Consider the following 18,112-nt stretch of genomic DNA (forward strand, 5'->3'; position numbering starts at 1 on the left):
ACCCTGGAGAGAAACCATATATGTGTAAGGAATGTGGAAAGGCCTTTACTCAATCCTCCGGCCTCAGTATACATAGGAGAATTCAAACTGGAGAGAAACCGTATATTTGTAAGGAATGTGGGAAGGCCTTTGCTGTAGCCTCAACTCTTAGTGAACATAGGAAAATTCACACTGGGGAGAAAACATATATATGTAAGGAATGTGGAAAGGCCTTTGCTAGACCTTCAAAATTTACTGTACATAGGAGAATTCACACTGGAGAGAAACCATATATGTGTAAGGAATGTGGGAAGGCCTTTGGTGCAGCCTCAAGTCTTAGTGTACATAGGAGAATTCACACTGGAGAGAAACCGTATATGTGTAAGGAATGTGGGAAGTCCTTTGCTGTAGCCTCAAATCTTAGTGTACATAGGAGAATTCACACTGGAGAGAAACTGTTTATATGTAAGGAATGTGGGAAGGCCTTTGCTCTAGCCTCAACACTTAGTGACCACAGGAAAATTCACATGGGAGAGAAACAATATATATGTAAGGACTGTGGAAAGGCCTTTACTAAATCCTCAGGCCTCAGTATACATAGGAGAATTCACACTGGAGAGAAACCATATATATGTAAGGAATGTGGGAAGGCCTTTGCTCTAGCCTCAACTCTTAGTGAACATAGGAAAATTCACACTGGAGAGAAACCGTATATATGTGAGGAATGTGGGAAAGCCTTTGCTACAGTCTCAAAACTTACTGTACATAGGAGAATTCACACTGGAGAGAAACCGTATATATGTGAGGAATGTGGGAAGTCCTTTGCTGAAGCCTCAAGCCTTAGTGTACATAGGAAAATTCACACTGGAGAAAAACCATATATATGTAAGGAATGTGGGAAGGCCTTTGCTAGAGCCTCAAAACTTACTGTGCATAGGAGAATTCACACTGGAGAGAAACCGTATATATGTGAGGAATGTGGGAAGTCCTTTGCTGAAGCCTCAAGCCTTAGTGTACATAGGAAAATTCACACTGGAGAGAAACCGTATATATGTAAGGAATGTGGGAAGGCCTTTGCTAGAACCTCAAAACTTACTGTACATAGGAGAATTCACAATGGAGAGAAACCGTATATATGTAAGGAATGTGGGAAGACCTTTGCTGTAGCCTCAAGTTTTAGTGTACATAGGAGAATTCACCCTGGAGAGAAACCGTATATTTGTAAGGAATGTGGAATGGCCTTTGCTCGAGCCTCAAAACTTAATGCACATATGAAAATTCATTTCAGAGAGAAACCTCATCAGTGTCAGACATGTGGGAAGGCATTCACACGGTTCTCTTCCCTTACTCTACACATAAGAATTCATAATGGAGAGAAATATTAGATATGTCTGGAGTGCAGAAAGACCTTAACTTCATCCTCACACTTGACTGTACATAGGAGAATTCACAGTGGATAGAAACCATATATATGGAGATGGCGGCCGCACGGGAGCCTTGTGGACAGCAGGTTTGAGCCGGGGGCAGGGGGCAGCAGGGGCCTCATGGGAAGGGGGGCGTTCTGGGCCGTCCTTCACGCCCGACTGAGGTCACCAGCTGCCCCCCACGAGCGGCTTTCCGGCACGGCCACGCCCCGGAGGCACAAGGACTTAGCACAGAGAACCACCCACTTGGAGCAGAAAAGCAAATGGACTATGTGTTAAACCGCGCCACCAAGCCTGCCCGGAGGGGAAAGGGTGTTGTCCCACTCGCCTGCTCCTCTCTGCAAAGAAAGATGGTGGCCACACGGGAGCCTTGTGGACAGCAGGTTTGAGCCGGGGGCAGGGGGCAGCAGGGGCCTCATGGGAAGGGGGGCGTTCTGGGCTGTCCTTCACGCCCGACCGAGGTCACCAGCTGCCCCCCACGAGCGGCTCTCTGACACGGCCACGACTCCAGAGCACAGAAACCAATCTCTTAACTATCTAACTTTTAATAGAAATACTTCCATGGTTAATAAGTGAAACAGCAGAAATCCAAAACCGCGACATCATTTTATTCTTAAACCAAGCTGTAGAAAGCAAATCATTTCACAACACTGTTTCAGCATATCTGATTGGGGTGGGGTCGTAAACTCTAAACAATAATTGTGCATCTTCTATCGAAACAATGTATCTAGTCAAAGTAGATAGAGTATTAACTAGAACTCATCTTCCCCACAGGAATTGGGAGGGGTGGGAGGTGGAGTTCTATCGGGGTTCACGGTTAAAAATAAGTATTGGTAAAGGGAAATGTATTTAATACTTACATGACTGAGACCTAAACCCGAAAGCTCTGTAACTTTTCCCACAGTGATTCAATAAAAAATAAACTATTAAAAAAAAAAGAAACGTTAAAAAAAAGGAAACCATATATATGTAAGGAATGTGGGAAGGCCTTTGCTACAGCCTCAAATATTAGTGTACATAGGAAAATTCACACTGGAGAGAAACTGTATATATAAGGAATGTGGTAAGGCCTCTGTATGGCCTCAATACTTAATGTACCCCACACACCTTAATAAACAAAAATTCATACTGGATGGTTTGATCCCTTAATAACAGTCTCTAATGACAGAACAGGACAAGTCATTCAAGCAAGTTTCCTTTGGACACGATGGTCAAGGGTGTTAAAAAAAAGTGCAGTTAAGATGGAAGTAAGCCTGCCTGCTTGGGACAGGCTTGTCCTCATGTCAGTGAAAGGTACCTGCTGATTTTCACCCTGGCTGCTCCTATGCCAGTATTCTTGTGCTTGGAATTGCTTGTGTGTTAACTTGTAAATAATGGGTCCTGGTGATGAAAATAAGGAGGAAGGTGACTGAATAGTCAGGTACAGAAACACCCCCCTGCTCAGAGCTGTCACGTCTCTCTACTCTCTTATTGTTTCCTATGCTTCTGGCTTGGCCCACATGGGCTGGTTAGCGAGAATTATGGCAGAAATTAACCAAGATGCTGCGTTGAATACTTTGAAAATGGAAAAACAGGTAAACCTTCATTCTTCAGTCTTTCCTGTGTTAGGATTTGGAATGCTTGAGTGCCCTGAAAATCCCGGTATAAGAACTTGAGCAGCAGGTCACGCCAGCTTTTAGGGCGCTTTCATGTTTGTTTTTACTTGTTCTGGATATCCAGGCTTTAGGGGATGTGGAGCTTTTGAGTGGTGCATTGGGGGTTGTTCTGTGGCGCAGGTGCCATGGGTGAGGGTGCATTATCCTTAGGGCCCCTGCAGCCACGATCGCATCCAGGTCCAAGATGGCACTGGAGGGTGAGCACATAGACTTCAGGCCTTGGTGTGAGGAGCCTGCAGAGAGTGGGGGTCTTGGCCATCTCATTCCTTCCTACTCGAGACTGCGCAGGACCCTGTTTGGAGCCTTTGGACTGGACATAACACTTATCAAAACTACAGATATGTTCACGGGCAGCCCCCAAAGGAAAGGGGCACTTTTGCCGTTGGTCATTTTCATTGGCTTACGTGCTGGGACTTTGGGGCGCATTTGGACAAGTGAGAGGTATTTGTCTCTGAAAATTTACTCTTTGGATTAATTTTTTTTTTTGCTTTTTGGGTCACACACAGATTTGCACATGGCATTACTTCTGGCTTATGCACTCAGGAATTACTCCTGGTAAAGCTCAGGGGACCATATTGTTGCTGGAATTTGAATCTGGTTGGTCACGTGCAAGTCAAATGTCCTACCCGCTCTGCTATCACTTCAGCCCCTCTTTGGATTAATTTTAATAGCTTCTTTTTTCAGGGGAGTTGGAAGGAATTCTTTGATGCTCAAGGTTACTTCTGGTTCTGCAGCTCAGGAATTATTCTGTGGTGCTGCTGGGTTCCTATGCAATGAGGATGTTTGACCTGGATCAGCAAGGCAAGCATCCTACTCGCTTTACAGTGTGTCGAACCCCACCATTGGTGTTCTTTTCCATATATAGAATTTCTACTTCTAGGGGATATGGTACCACCAGCAGGTCAATCTGTGTCTGTAAGGTGAGTCCATAAACAGCTTGATGGCACCGTCAGACTTCCAGATACCCCAAAATTGCTGCTTTGCCTTTGGCCAGACTCCAAAAACTTTGGGCAAAGTCTTCCAAGAAAGTAAATGGCCAAAAGTTAGGTATGTGCGAGACACACCAACAAACCATTTCTGGCTCAGCTATATAATTGGAGGGAGGATCTCTCTGGTTCCTGATCAAACTGCTTAAAGGCTATGATACCTGAGACTCAGAAACAAATATCGGAACCCAGCGGTTTTCATCAGAAATGTTTCTGGTTCCCACACTAGGTTACCAAAGCTGGGTATTTCACGTGGGAATAGGTTTCGTACCTGGCGGCTCAGTGTCCGCCATCACTAATGGCTTCTGGACGGTTAGGTTTGGGCCCTCAGTGAGGAGACATGTAGGGCCTAATGGAATGGTGGTGGAGACGGCCCTTTCCTCCCCAACCCAACAAGACCCTGAGTTATCTGGTGCCCACGATTGGCCTCGATGGCTCGTGATCAAGGTGCATAATGGCCATGATCCCAGAGATTCAGAGACAAATCTTGAAATCCAGCGCCTTTAAGCAGAAATGTGTCTGGACCCTGCAGTAGGTTACTGTCCCCAGGCCACCCCATTGGGAATTGGTGCTGTCCCTCCACCTGCTCTCCCTTGGCGGTTCGGTGGCCTCCATCCTCCAAACTCCATTGGAAAGTCAGGTTTGGGCCCACACTCCCGAGATACGTGGGAACTCTCAGGATGGGGTGGAGCCGGCCCTTTACTCCCCTCCCCAACAATACCCTAAGTCATTCCATAGAACCACCTGTCTGGCTCCTGATAAAGCTGTTTAATGGCCATAATCCCAGAGACTCAGGAACAAATCTCGGAAACCAGCTGGTTTTGGCAGAAATCCCTCCAGATTTAATTGTTAAAATTTCAGAATTTCAAATTCATACGTTATATATAACCAGCAATCGAAAAAGAATTGTCTACTGCTGCATTTTCAGCAGATCTGAGTGCTGGGTAAAATCCCAAATAATAATGGTGGGTCTCTTGTCAAAATATTGACTGTAATCAAAGTAGCGAGAGTAATGTGGAAATTATCTGCCCCACAAGTAGGGGTAGGGTGTGGAATGGCGGTATACTTGGGTTTTTTAGTGGTGGAAAATGTGCACGGTGAAGGGACGGGTGTTTCACTGTATGACTGAGACTTAAACCTGAAAGCTTTGTAAGTGCTCTCCCGTTTTTTCCCGTTTTCTCCCATATATTTAGAAATAGCCAGAGCATTAGTAGAGCAAGTACGATGCTTGCCTTGCATGTGGCCAACCCAGGAGTCTTCCAGTCCACAAAATCTTTGAGTTGCTCATTGGACATTGAGTGTCCCCTTCTCATCCCTAGAACATGTGATGTGGGGGTGTTGCATGGGGTAGGGGAGTCTCCTCCCCAGAGCTGTTCATTACGGAGAGATCCTGTGCTTTGCTTTCTTGACTTTGTTGTCATTCTTCCTCATCTGTCAGATATGTCTAATAGTCCATGTGTTTCAAGGCCCCTGTTTCCCCGGCTGTATAACTAGCCTGACTGTACTCCTAAAGGGTCGGGTACCCTTTCTGGACCCCGCTCAGTTAATCTGACACCATGCTTATCTTTGCCTTTGTATCATTGCCATGTTTTTTGAATATAGGAAGAAGTTTAGTTTTCTTTTGTTTTGGCGCCTGGGGATGCTCAGCAGTTATTCCTGGTGGTTCTTATAAGTTGCTTTTGGCAGTGTTCAAGGATAAACCCCTTTCAGCCTCATGCAAGGCAAATGCCTACCTGCTGTATGGTTGTACGCACCAAAAATTGTTCTATTGTGTGTATGTTAAATTGTTCTCTTTTTGAAAAAAAGTTCAAAAAGAGAACTCCCAGAATGACCACCAACTGGGGACTCTTTGGTACTATTGCGGCAACATGGGAAGATGCCATTGTTGACAACATTGACGAGGAATACGATCGACTGGTTCAGCACCTCCATGAATGTGTGAGGAACGCCAAGAGAGAGATAGCCACAAAAAATCGCCTATCTTCGAAAACTCTTGAGTTAATTCGCCAGCGTGGTTTGGCGCATGCCTCAGGGAACCGCAAGCTAACGTCCGAGCTCGCAAAGCAGTGCAGAGATGCGATCAAGGAAGACCTAAAAGAGAGAAGAGCAGAAGTACTGGTAGATGCGGCAGAAGTCGGGAAAAGTATTCGTAATGCCCGCCTGTCCTTTGCCAACTACAAGACCAAGATGACTGCCCTCCGACGTCCTGATGGATCCATCACATACTCCAGAATGGCAATGGAGAAGATTATCCATGACTTCTACTCAAATCTCTTCGATAGCCCTGTCCACTTGCCAACATACCAAATTCCACAGGATGGATATGTCGTTCCCAACGTTCTCCCTTCCAAAATCCGACACACCATTTCGTCGGCAAAGAAACAAACAGCACCCAGCCCAGACAAGGTCAGACCTGAACACTTGAAGAACCTGCCGTCAGTACTCATCAATACACTGGCTCGGCTCTTCACTCGCTACCTGTCTGAATGCAAGGTTCTGTCCCAATGGAAAACCAGCAGGACCGTACTACTGTTCAAGAAGGGAGACATCCATGACATTGGCAACTATCGCCCGATCTGCCTATTGTCTGTCATCTACAAGTTGTTCACTCGCGTCATTCTAAATAGGATTGGCAGAACACTAGATGAAGGACAACCATGCGAGCAAGCAGGGTTCTGCAAAGGATTCAGCACCATCGATCATATCCACACAATAAACAAGCTCATTGAGGTTTCTTGGGAGTTCAAGATGCCGCTCTGTTTAACGTTCATTGATTTAAAGAAGGCCTTTGATTCTGTTGAGACGGAAGCGGTCATTGAAGCCCTAGCCAATCAGGGCATTCAAGCCCAATACATCAGGATCCTCCATGAGCTGTATTGCGGATTCACTACTAGGATCTCACCATTCTACAAAGAAGTGATCGTTGATGTCAAGAGAGGGGTGCGGCAGGGTGATACCATTTCACCAAAACTCTTCAGTGCCACCCTCGAGAACATCATGTGACGACTGGAATGGGAAAGCATGGGAGTGAAGGTAGGTGGTCGGCAACTATACCACCTCCGCTTTGCTGATGACATTGTTTTAATAACACTAAACATCAGCCAAGCGGCACAAATGCTGGCCGACTTTGACCGTGAGTGTGGAAAGGTAGGACTAGAGCTGAATCTTACGAAGACAATATTTATGAGAAACAGCCTTGTTCCTGACGCTCCATTCGCTCTCAATGGAACGACCATCTCCGAATGCAACAGCTATGTGTACCTAGGTCGAGAGGTCAACATGACAAATGACCTGCCACCTGAGCTGCGCAGGAGGAAGAGAGCGGCTTGGAACGCCTTCAAGAACGTCGAAGAAATAGCTAAGAGGATGAAGAACCTTTGGCTCCGGGCACATCTCTTTGATTCCACTGTTCTTCCTGCATTAACATATGCCTCAGAGACCTGGGCCCTACGCAAACAAGATGAGAACGCTATTCAGGTCTCCCAAAGAAGAATAGAAAGAGCTATGCTTGGAATATCACGTTTCACTCAAATGAGAGAACGAATCCGGAGTTCTGACATCCATCGACGATCAAGGATCAGGGACGATGTCTCATTTGCCAAGGTGTCGAAAATCAGATGGGCTGGTCACATAATGAGATTTAAAGATGACCGTTGGACTAGAGCTGTTACTGATTGGATTCCACAGGATGTCAAAAGACCGTGTGGCCACCCACCTACCAGATGGTCAGACTTCTTCGTCAAGATCATGAACGATCGGTTTGAGGCCCTTCATGTTCCCGGAGCGAACAGATGCCATTGGGCTACACTAGCACGTGACAGGGACAAATGGAGACATTACTGGCGCCCACTCGAGCAACTAACGGGAAGTTAAGTGATTAAGTGATGTTAAATTGTGACTGTGAGCCCATAGTGAAGTTAATTAGGACCAGAACAGCAGTACATCACGGAGGGTGCTCGCCTTACAGATGCCGCCTACCTTCGGTGTCCAGCATCCCCTATGGTATCCCAAGCATCACTGGGTCTGATTAAAAACGAAACCCAAAAGGCTTTTTTGTGGATTGCGGAGCTCCTCCCAGCAACACTTCCCGCGGATTTTCCCTTTATGTAGGCTTGCTTGGACTGTGGAAACTATGGAGATGTCCTCCACATGCTTGGTCATTCAACTGCATTCCATTCAACACTGGAATAATTCTCATTGTGCATTTTGTTTGATTTCAGAACTCAAATCACAGGTTCAGGATGTGGCATTACAGCAGTTTCCTTTGGGAACAGGGGAATTGCATACAAATGTGCTGTAGGATTCTCTTGTTGAAACTAACTATTATGCCATTGGAGTGCTCAGTCACCGAGAATGCAACTTGAAAGGTGGGGTCCGGCTCCATCCCCACAACCACATCGATGGTCTCAGCACCACAGGAAAAATATCGGAGCCTAATTCTGGGACTAGAGGGTCTTTAACCTCAGTGGGTTCCGAATTCTGGAAATTTATTTCATTGTATTTTTTAAAGTTTTCATTAAAGTGCCAGGATTTTCAAAGTTATTGATAGTTGTACTTAGGCGTACAATAATTGAACACCAATGCCTGAATCAGCTTCCCTCCACCCGTGTTCCTGTATTCCCTCCCCACCCCAGTTCCCACTCTACCCCCGCCTGTCATCTGGACGAGCACATGACTACGTTTCAGTGGTTACGGCTTAGATCTCTTGTTTTCAGTTCTGTTGCATCTGTGTTTTTGGGTAAATGACTACACCCCTCACTCATATCACTGGCATAAATGAATCCCTGATCCATGTAAACTTCTGGTTCTCTTGCGCCCCAAATTTCTTTCCTTCTTTGTCCGGACTCTCTCTGAACACTGGAATCAGGGATGATTTAAGCAGCCCCTTTACAGTACATTTCCACATCCAGTGTTTGGTATTCCACAGGTGAGTGACATCATCCTGTTTTTGTTTATTTTTCTGGCTAACTTCACTCAAGATGGTATCTTCCAGTTCCAACCGTGTTGCTGCATAAAAGCAGTAATTCTCAAACCTAAAAATATTTATTTATTTTTGCTTTTGAGGTTACATCCAGTGATGCTCAGGGGTTAATCCTAGGTCTCCGCTCAAGAACTATTTCTATTGGTGCTTGGGGGACCATATCGGATGCCTGGAATTGAAGCTGGGCTGGCTGTGTGCAATGCAAATGCCTACCCCTGCACCAACTCCCCCCAAAATTCTTTTTATTCTAGGGTAAATAATGTGACTTTACATTTGATAGGCAGCAAGGACAAGTGTGATTGCTGAAATGAATCGATGGTTCAGCACTAGTGGTTTTGCTTTAGGAAAGGCACTTGCTTGGAACCAGGAAGAAAACTCGTTTGATCCCAGCACCCCATATGGTCCCCAGAGTCCCAGCAGCAGGAATCCCTGAGCAATGGTGTTGTGACCCTCTCCCCACATAAGTAAATAGAACAAGATAACAGAAAACTCATTGATCCTTGAGAGGAATCTGCTTCAGGTGAGATGTGTGAGGATGCATCATTGCCTTCACACGTGTCTCCCACTAAGCTATCCCACTAAGCTGCACACTGAGCTAGTACCAAACCCAGTCTCAGGCCTCTTTTATTTTCACCCTAAACTGGAGCTTCAATTTTCTGCAGAGGGTATTATTTCCACTTACTGTGTCTGTTCTTTGAGTTGGAAAAAAAACTTACACAGCTATGTGACCTGCCGTCGGTCTATTTTGTTTGTCCATCTTGCTGAAACTTTAGGTCTTTGCCTGGAAAATCCATCCACGTGTCAGAATTGCAACCGAGTCGGGTAAATGTTAGAAACTAACCTGCAGGTCTAGAATTTTTTTTGACGAGAAGACTATCAGGCACAGTAATTGGAATCCTTCTCTGCTGTTCTTCGGGTAGCAAACTGCCCGGGTGGAATTCTTCTGGTCATGCACACTGTGACAAAATCTCGAGTGAGCAGTTATGCCCTCAGCCCCATGAGGATGCCAAGACAGGTGGGAGGGTCTTCTGTGGGTTACCATAAGAATTGAGCACCCACGCTGCAAAGAAGAGCTCCCCTGGCACAAGCTACTCAGAGACTGTTGTGCTCAGTCCATGGACACAAACCTCCCCAGGGGAGAAGCCCCTGGACTGTGGGAGAGGAGCACTGTTTATAGTGAGTCCAGTTATGTACCCCACAATATATGAAGACTGGAATCGAACCCAGGTTACCCAAGTGAAAGAAAGCTCTCACACTCTTTGGCTGTCCATACAGCACCACCGTCATGCCCGAGTGCGTCCGAGTGCTTCCTGAGTGCAGAGCCAGGAGAACCTCTGAGCGTTGCTGGATTTGTGGGTCCCAAACCATGAACAAACCAAATAAAACCAGAACAGCCTCAGTCCCTTACTGAAGGATTAGCTCACCCCAACGTGGGTGTTTCAGAGCTGAATCTTTCTGCATTCATGCTGCCTCTTCCTCGTAAAAGAGGGTTGGGTACCCTCAGAACGTGGGGTGATGAGGTGTGGGTTGCCAATAGCAGGAAATACTTCTAAATGGTCTGGTCACATTTCATTTCATTTTTTCATTTCATCATCCTGTTAATCGTCGATTGCCTCGAGCAGGCCCCAGTAACGTCTCTTTCATCCTAGCCCTGAGATTATATTCACGGCTCTTTAGGAGAATGAGACCCATCATTGTTACTGGTATTTGGCATATTTGGTAGGCCACGGGGAGTTTGCCAGACTCTGCCCTGTGGGCAGGCTACATTCGATAGCCTGCAAGTTTGTCCAAAGTAGGAATGAGGTAATAAGATGTCACGCGGCCGCACATGCGGCCGCGCAGTTCCAGGATCTGGATTTTATAGTCTCTGAGTCTTGGCCGCTGATGGGATTACACGGCGCCAAGGGGCCAGGTGGTGGGTGTGACCCCCGCCTACTGGAATTTGGAGGATCTGGGTGGAAGATGCTCGACTCCAATTCGAGTAGGCTTGGAGGTCTCGGCCCCGGAACCCGCGTGGCTTTGTCCCTCTGCCAGTACCTTCATGTGTGCGGAGAGTGGTCTCAGCATGGTGGTGGCTGGTCCTGGACGTCTTCGGCTGCCGGAGCCCCGGTCGGGGCGGGGAGGAAAGCTCGACCCGCTCCCCTCCAAGGGGTCCCGGCGAGGGACACCCAGGCGCGGGGGCAAAAGACTGCACTGTTCTCGTCCGGGATCTGGATTTTATAGTCTGGTCTGGTCTGGTCACAGACATAACAAATTGGCTTCTGGTGTTTTTCAGCTCAGACTGTCACTGTCACTTTCCTGTCACTTTCCTCCGATTTTTCATCGATTTGCTTGAGCGGGCCCAGTAACATTGTGAGACTTGCTACTGTGTTTGGCATATCAAATATGTCATGGGTAGCTTGGCAGGCTTTGCCTTGTGGGCAAGATACTCTCGGTAGCTTCCCGAGAGGGGTGGAGGAATCAAACTCGGATTGGCCATGTCAGTCACATGCAAGGCAAACGCACTACCAGCTGTGCTATGGCTCCAGCCTTGCAGTTTTGCCTTGCTCTGTTCACATCAGGGTCAATACTCTGCACCTGTCGTGGTCCAGAGGCAAAGATGGAGCAGCGTTCTCAACCCCCAAGGTGATTCAGCTATGTACCCCACAAGATCTGAAGGCAGGAATCGAATGCTGGTCACCTGTGTGAAAGACTAGCAACCTCAATGCTCTCCTACAACGCCCCTTTGAAGCTCAGTGCTTGACCTTTAATTACCCTATACTTAACACAGAAGCAAACTTAAGGGTGGAAAATTCTTAGAGAAACGGGAATGGAGAGGGACGGAAACAGCCACAACTACATCTTGTGGCGTTTAAGCATAACTTGCGTGGTCCAAATTTTCCCACGTTTAAGATTTTCGACACTTCTCTTTGCTTAAATCGGGTCATTAAGGTCCTGAAAGCATCAATTAAAATTAGGTGGACAGGGGCTGGATTACTTAGACAGTGGGAAGGGAACTTGCTTTGAACACTACCGAGGCTGGCCTGGGTTTGATCCCCTGCACCACTTATGGTCCCCGAAGGCCACCAGGAGTGATCTCTGAGCACAGAGCAAGGTGTAAGTTCTGAGTATATTATTTTGTTTCTAAGTTTTGCCATCGTTCGCACATCTTGGAAATTTGTGTTTTTGTCACACGAATGCTGTGCAGATATTTTCTCCTGTTTATTGAGGGAGTGTTTTGATTTTGGCCGCCCTTCGTTGGCAGTGCAGAAGTGTTTAAGTTTGATGTGTTCCCTCTGCTTTGACTTTCTTTTCCATGAAATATAATTTTCAAAGACATTTCATTTTCTTTTCTTTTTAAAATTTGTTTTCCAATCAGGACATGTGAAAAACTAAAGTACCATGATTTCCAAAGTTATTCATGGTTGAACTTTAGACATACAACCTTACAACATAAATCCCACCACTAGTGCCAAGTTCCCCCCACCAATGGTCTCAGGTTCCTGCCCATATCACCTACCCACCTCCAGCCATCCCCTCTGGACAAGCATCTTTCTCAGTTTGGCTGTTATAATTTTGGTCTCTTGATTTCATTGTTCTTGATACTATGGTTTAGATATTTGGCTCTATCTTTCCTTAATAAAACCTGAATCCCCGGGCCTGACCCCCATTCCTTCTCCTCTGACTTTTCTCTCCCTTCCCTCCACTCTTTTTTCCTTTCTCTTCTCTCTACCCTGGGGCTAAGATTGAATAGAGATAGAGAAAGAGAGAGAGAGAATTACCTGCCATAGAGACAGGCTGGGTTTGGGGGTGACTTCAAGAAGTGGGAGAGAAACTGAGCACCCTGGTTTTGGGAAAATACACTGGTAGAAGGGATGGGTGTTGGACTATTGAATCACAATCATGAACAATTATGTAATGCTCTAATTCACCCTGATTCAATAAAAAATAAATAATTTATAAATTTTGACCCCAGTTCTTACCAAACCAATGTGAACACATTGCCAACTTTACTGAATACAATCTGTAACTGTAATTGTAAATGTGGAAGAGAAACTATATTGCCCCTCAGATACAGGTTTATCTATAGAAAAAAAATATTGTCTTATGAAGGGTTACTAAAGTTTCCATTTAAAATCCTACCATAATAGTGGTTGGAGTGATAGTACAGCAGGTAGGGTAATTGCCTTAAATGCACCTAATCTGAGCATAATCCTGAGCATCCCGTATGATCCACTAAGCCCCACCAGAAGTATTTCTTGACTACTGCCAGGTGAGGCCTCACAACAAAAGAAAACTCCAAAGTATTATTACCACACGCTTTAAAGCATGCAGAGAGTTTACTCTAGGTACTCAGATAGTGCATTTACAGAGGCAGATCCAGCTAACAGGCTTCTGGGGCCTGCTTTGGCACTGAAGACTGGACTTCTCTACTGCCTTGCCAGGGGAGAGGGAACAGGTTTATAAGACCTTGTAGATATTCCCGTAACCAATAGACAAACAATTTAAACTGAACAAAATAACAATATATATTGAGAAATACATAACTTCTCTGTCACTCCAGTAAAACACCTTAATTATCCTGAATATTACATTGAGAGTATTACCATACAACATACCCATAGCTATGAGCTTCCTACAAACCACTTTCTATTTGTCTCAAAAGATTTCAAGATCAAAACGCAATCATGAAAGTTTGTAATTGTGTATCTCATGGTGATTCAGTAAAATAAAAAATAGATTTTGAGATAAAAGAAAACAAAGATTGAGGCGCTGTGTGTATTCGTTTGAATGTGAAATTCCGGTAACTGTCAGTCACCTTTTATTTTGTTAGCCTGCATCCGTGAACCAGAAATGCTAAGGAAAGGCAGGGTTTTCTGAGATTCTTTGTTATTTGAGTCACAATACTGGGTTTGGCAGAGCCACATTTGTAATTAGTACATCAAAACTCACTGTGCCAGATGCGAAGTCTAAAGTCCTGGGCTGGCCACATGCAAGGCAAATTTTGTAGAAAGTTCCTTAATTAGGAAGTGCTAACCCCCCCCCCCACCACCACCACCACCAATACACATGTGGCAAGTTAATCTTATGGAAACTTGGACAGATCTCTTATTGGCTAAACTAAAACTTCAAATATGCTAAGATTGATCTTAATTTCTAAAACTCTGATATATAGGTCCACTGAGACCTTCTAATGAATTGGAGCCAAGGTCTGGGTATTTGTTCTGGGTTTTGCAAAACATGCGGAAAAGCTTATAAACAGGCATTGGAGGACTAGGTCCGGTGATGAAGCACAGGGTCTGTAGTCTAACGGTCAGCATCTAACGGTACAGAAGAGAAGCTGGTGGCTGGAGCACAAAGGTTTCCTGGCTAAGGAGCACGCACCTTTGAGCCCGCCCCCAGTAACCAGTCCGCAGGGCCCTAGGCCTTAGCAACAGCTAATGAGAGAGGAGCAGGGCAAAACATGGACCAACAGAAGGCGTGTTCATAGGTATTTCCTGACCCTGGGGCAGGGTTTGCTCATTGCCTGTCTCGACATCCAAGGGTTAGTCGTGGACTCTGATCTGCGGGGATGAGGTCTAAGGGTTAGTCGTGGACTCTGATCTGCGGGGAGGAGGTATAGAAAATTGCACTGTGGATCCGAGCATCTCGAGTCTCCCAGGAATCCCCAGATGACAGGTCAGCAGGATGGGGGCTGTATTTGCCTAGAGTGGGCCAGGGAGGAAGCGACCATGGGGACGAAGGAGATTCACCGAGGACTCAGAGGCTCCTTCTGGCAGGTGGTGGATTAAGTCATTGGGGGCGAGTCGGATTTGATGGCTTGTGACCAGCGCAGTTTAAACCCTGTTGGTAGATGCGACTATACTGCCGACATCAGGGATTGGGTTCAGATCCTCCTTGAGAAACTTTTGGGGGAGTTTCCTTCTGACAGCTAGTTGCCCTGCTCTCCATGTTCTGGGAGAGCCACCCTTGAGTCAGGGTCAGTGGTGTGTGTGTCTGAAATGCTTTTGCTGTGGGGATCAGGTGCCAGATTCGGAACTGATAACCCAGGGTGAAACGCCCGTTTCTCACCTGTCCAGCAATTATGTTTTTTTTTAAAAAAACGTATTTTGATTAATTATGTGGGGGGTAATTTTTTGTTATGCTCTACCCAGCACTGTGTTTCCCCCACCCCCGCCCCTGCCTCATTTGGACAAAGCAAGAACCAGAGAAATAAACGGGTCAGAGATGTGTTTGTCAATTTCTTGTTTATGACGGCTTCAATGAGGGGTAGGGGAAGCGAATTGCGTGGCATCATATTAAAATGTTATCCGTTTCTGAGAATTTAAGTTAGGTTATTTTTAACTTTATGATTTAACTAAGGTGTAACCCCAACAACGGCCAGGATCCAGAGATTATCACACCAAGCTCCCGGGAGCGCATGGCCGCATTCACGGCCATGCGACTTTTTATTTATGTTTATTTATTTTTTCAGCTTACCTTGAATATCCCAACCAAACGGCAGAGCCTGACAAGCTATCCGTGGCATATTCGATATGCCAAATCCAGTAAAAAAAATGGATTTCATTCCCTTGACCGTGAATACGGCAGAGTCGAGAAGGATGTGGAAGGAGAGGCTGATAAAATCTCAAGGCCGAACTAGGCTGCCAGAACGAAGAAAGACAAAAATGGTTGTCTGTACTTTCAACGCATGTACGCTGGCATCTGATGCATTCATCGAGGACCTGAAGGTACAAGTGCGAAAGATCAAGTACGACATTATTGGTCTGACCGAAACGAGAAGGCATCAATCACATCACACAGTTTTTGACACTGTAGTAGAACTGTTCCTTGGAACATGTGACAAAAGAGGCATCGGTGATGTCAGTATCATTGTCAACACGAACTTAGCCCTGAGCTTTGATTCATTAGAATGCCTAACAACCCGAATTGGATGATTTCACTTGAATAGATGTGGCTCACTGCCAGCAGTTTCTATCTTTGTTGCCTATGCACCAACATACAATTATGGTGAAGGAGAAATTGAGAAGTTCTACATGGAGCTGGAGAAATTCTATAAAGAAGATCACACCTTCTACAAGATCATTGTTGGTGATTTTAATGCCAAGATAGGACCAAGAAGATTAGCCGATGAACTCCACATTGGGACCCATGGCATAGAATGGAACAAACAGGGTGACAGACTGTCTGAGTTCATCATGTCAACCAAGACCATCCATGGTAACTCACAGTTCCAAAAGGCTGAATCTAAATGTTGGACATGGGAGTCTCCTGGTGGACGGTTCCACAATGAAATGGACCACATCATATTCAATTGGTGGTTTTGCCTAACCGATGTTGCTATTGGCTCAAAATTCCAAAAGGGATCGGACCACCATCTCCTTCGTGCAAAATTCTACCTCACAGAATGGGGAGAAAAGAATGCAAAGTTTAAGGAGAACTCCCAGAATGACCACCAACTGGGAGTGCTTCGGCTCTGTTGCGGCAACATGGGAGGATGCCGTCATTGACAACATTGACAAAGAATATGATTGAATGATTCAGCACCTCCATGATTGTGCGTGGAATGCCAAGGGAGAGATAATCACAAAAAAATGCCTTTCTTCGAACACTCTTGAACTTATTCGCCAACGTGCTTGGCACATGCCTCAGGCAAGCAAATGTCCGAGCTGGCAAAACAGTGCAGAGAAGTAATCTAGGATGACTTCAAAGACATGATAGCAGCAGTGCTGGTAGATGTGACATAAGTCGGGAAAAGCATTCGTAATGCCCGCCTGTCCTTCACCAACTACAAGACCAAGATGACTGCCCTCCGACATCCTGATGGATCTATCACATCTTCCAGAAGGGCAATGGAGGAGATTATTCATGACTTGTACTAAGATCTCTTTAATAGCCACATCCACTTGCCCACATATCAAATTCCGTGAGATGGATATGTCGTTTCCAATGTTCCCCTTCCGAAATCCAACACGCCATCTCTTCGGTAAAGAAACAAAGAACACCTGGTCCAGCCAAGTTCAGACTTGAACACCTGAAGAACTTACCATCAGTACTCATCAATACACTGGCTTGGCTCTTCACACGCTACCTGTTTGAATGCAAAGTTCCATCCCAATGGAAAACCAGCAGGACTGTACTACTATACAAGAAGGGAGACATTACAACATTGGCAACTATCGCTCAATCTGCCTATTGTTGGTCATCTACAAACTGTTCACTCGAGTCATCATGAATAGCATTGACAGAACACTAGATGAAGGACAACCATGCGAACAAGCCAGGTTCTGAAAAGGATTCAGCACCATCGACCATATCCACACTATAACCAAGCTCATTGAGGTTCCTCAGTAGTTCAAGATGCCGCTCTGTCTAAATTTCATTGATTTAAAGAAGGCCTTTGATTCCGTTGAGAATCAAAGCGGTCATTGAAGCCCTAACCAATCAGGGCGTACAAACTCTATACATCAGGACCCTCTGTGAGCTCTATTATGGATTCACTACCAGGATTTCACCATTCTACAAAGAAGTAATCATCCATGTCAAGAGAGGGGTTCGCAGGGTGATACCATTTCACCAAAACTCTTCAGTGCCACCCTTGAGAACATCATGCGACGACTGGAATGGGAAGGATTGGGAGTGAGGATAGATGTTTGGCAACTACACCACCTCCGCTTTGCTGATGACATCATTCTAATAACAGCAAACATCAGCCAAGTGGAACAAATGCTGACTGACTTTAACCATGAGTGTGGAATGGTTGGATTACAACTGAATCTCACAAAGACAATGTTCATGAGAAACAGTCTTGTTTCTGAGGTTCCATTCACTCTCAACAGAACCACCATCTCCGAATGCAACAGTTATATATACCTAGGTCGAAAAATCAACATGATGAATGACCTGGCACCTGATTTACGCAGGAGGAAGAGAGCAGCTTGCTATGCCTTCAAGAGCTTTGAAGAAATAACTAAGAGGACAAAGAACCTCCAGCTCCGAGCACATCTCTTCGATTCCACTGTTCTTCCTGCATTAACATATGCGTCAGAGACCTGGACCCTAGGAAAATAGGATGAGAACGCTATTTAAGTCTCTCAAAGAGGAATC

The sequence above is a fragment of the Sorex fumeus genome, unplaced genomic scaffold, assembly GCF_029834395.1.
Source record: "Sorex fumeus unplaced genomic scaffold, SorFum_2.1 ptg000168c, whole genome shotgun sequence".
In the NCBI taxonomy this organism is placed as follows: Eukaryota; Metazoa; Chordata; class Mammalia; order Eulipotyphla; family Soricidae; genus Sorex; species Sorex fumeus.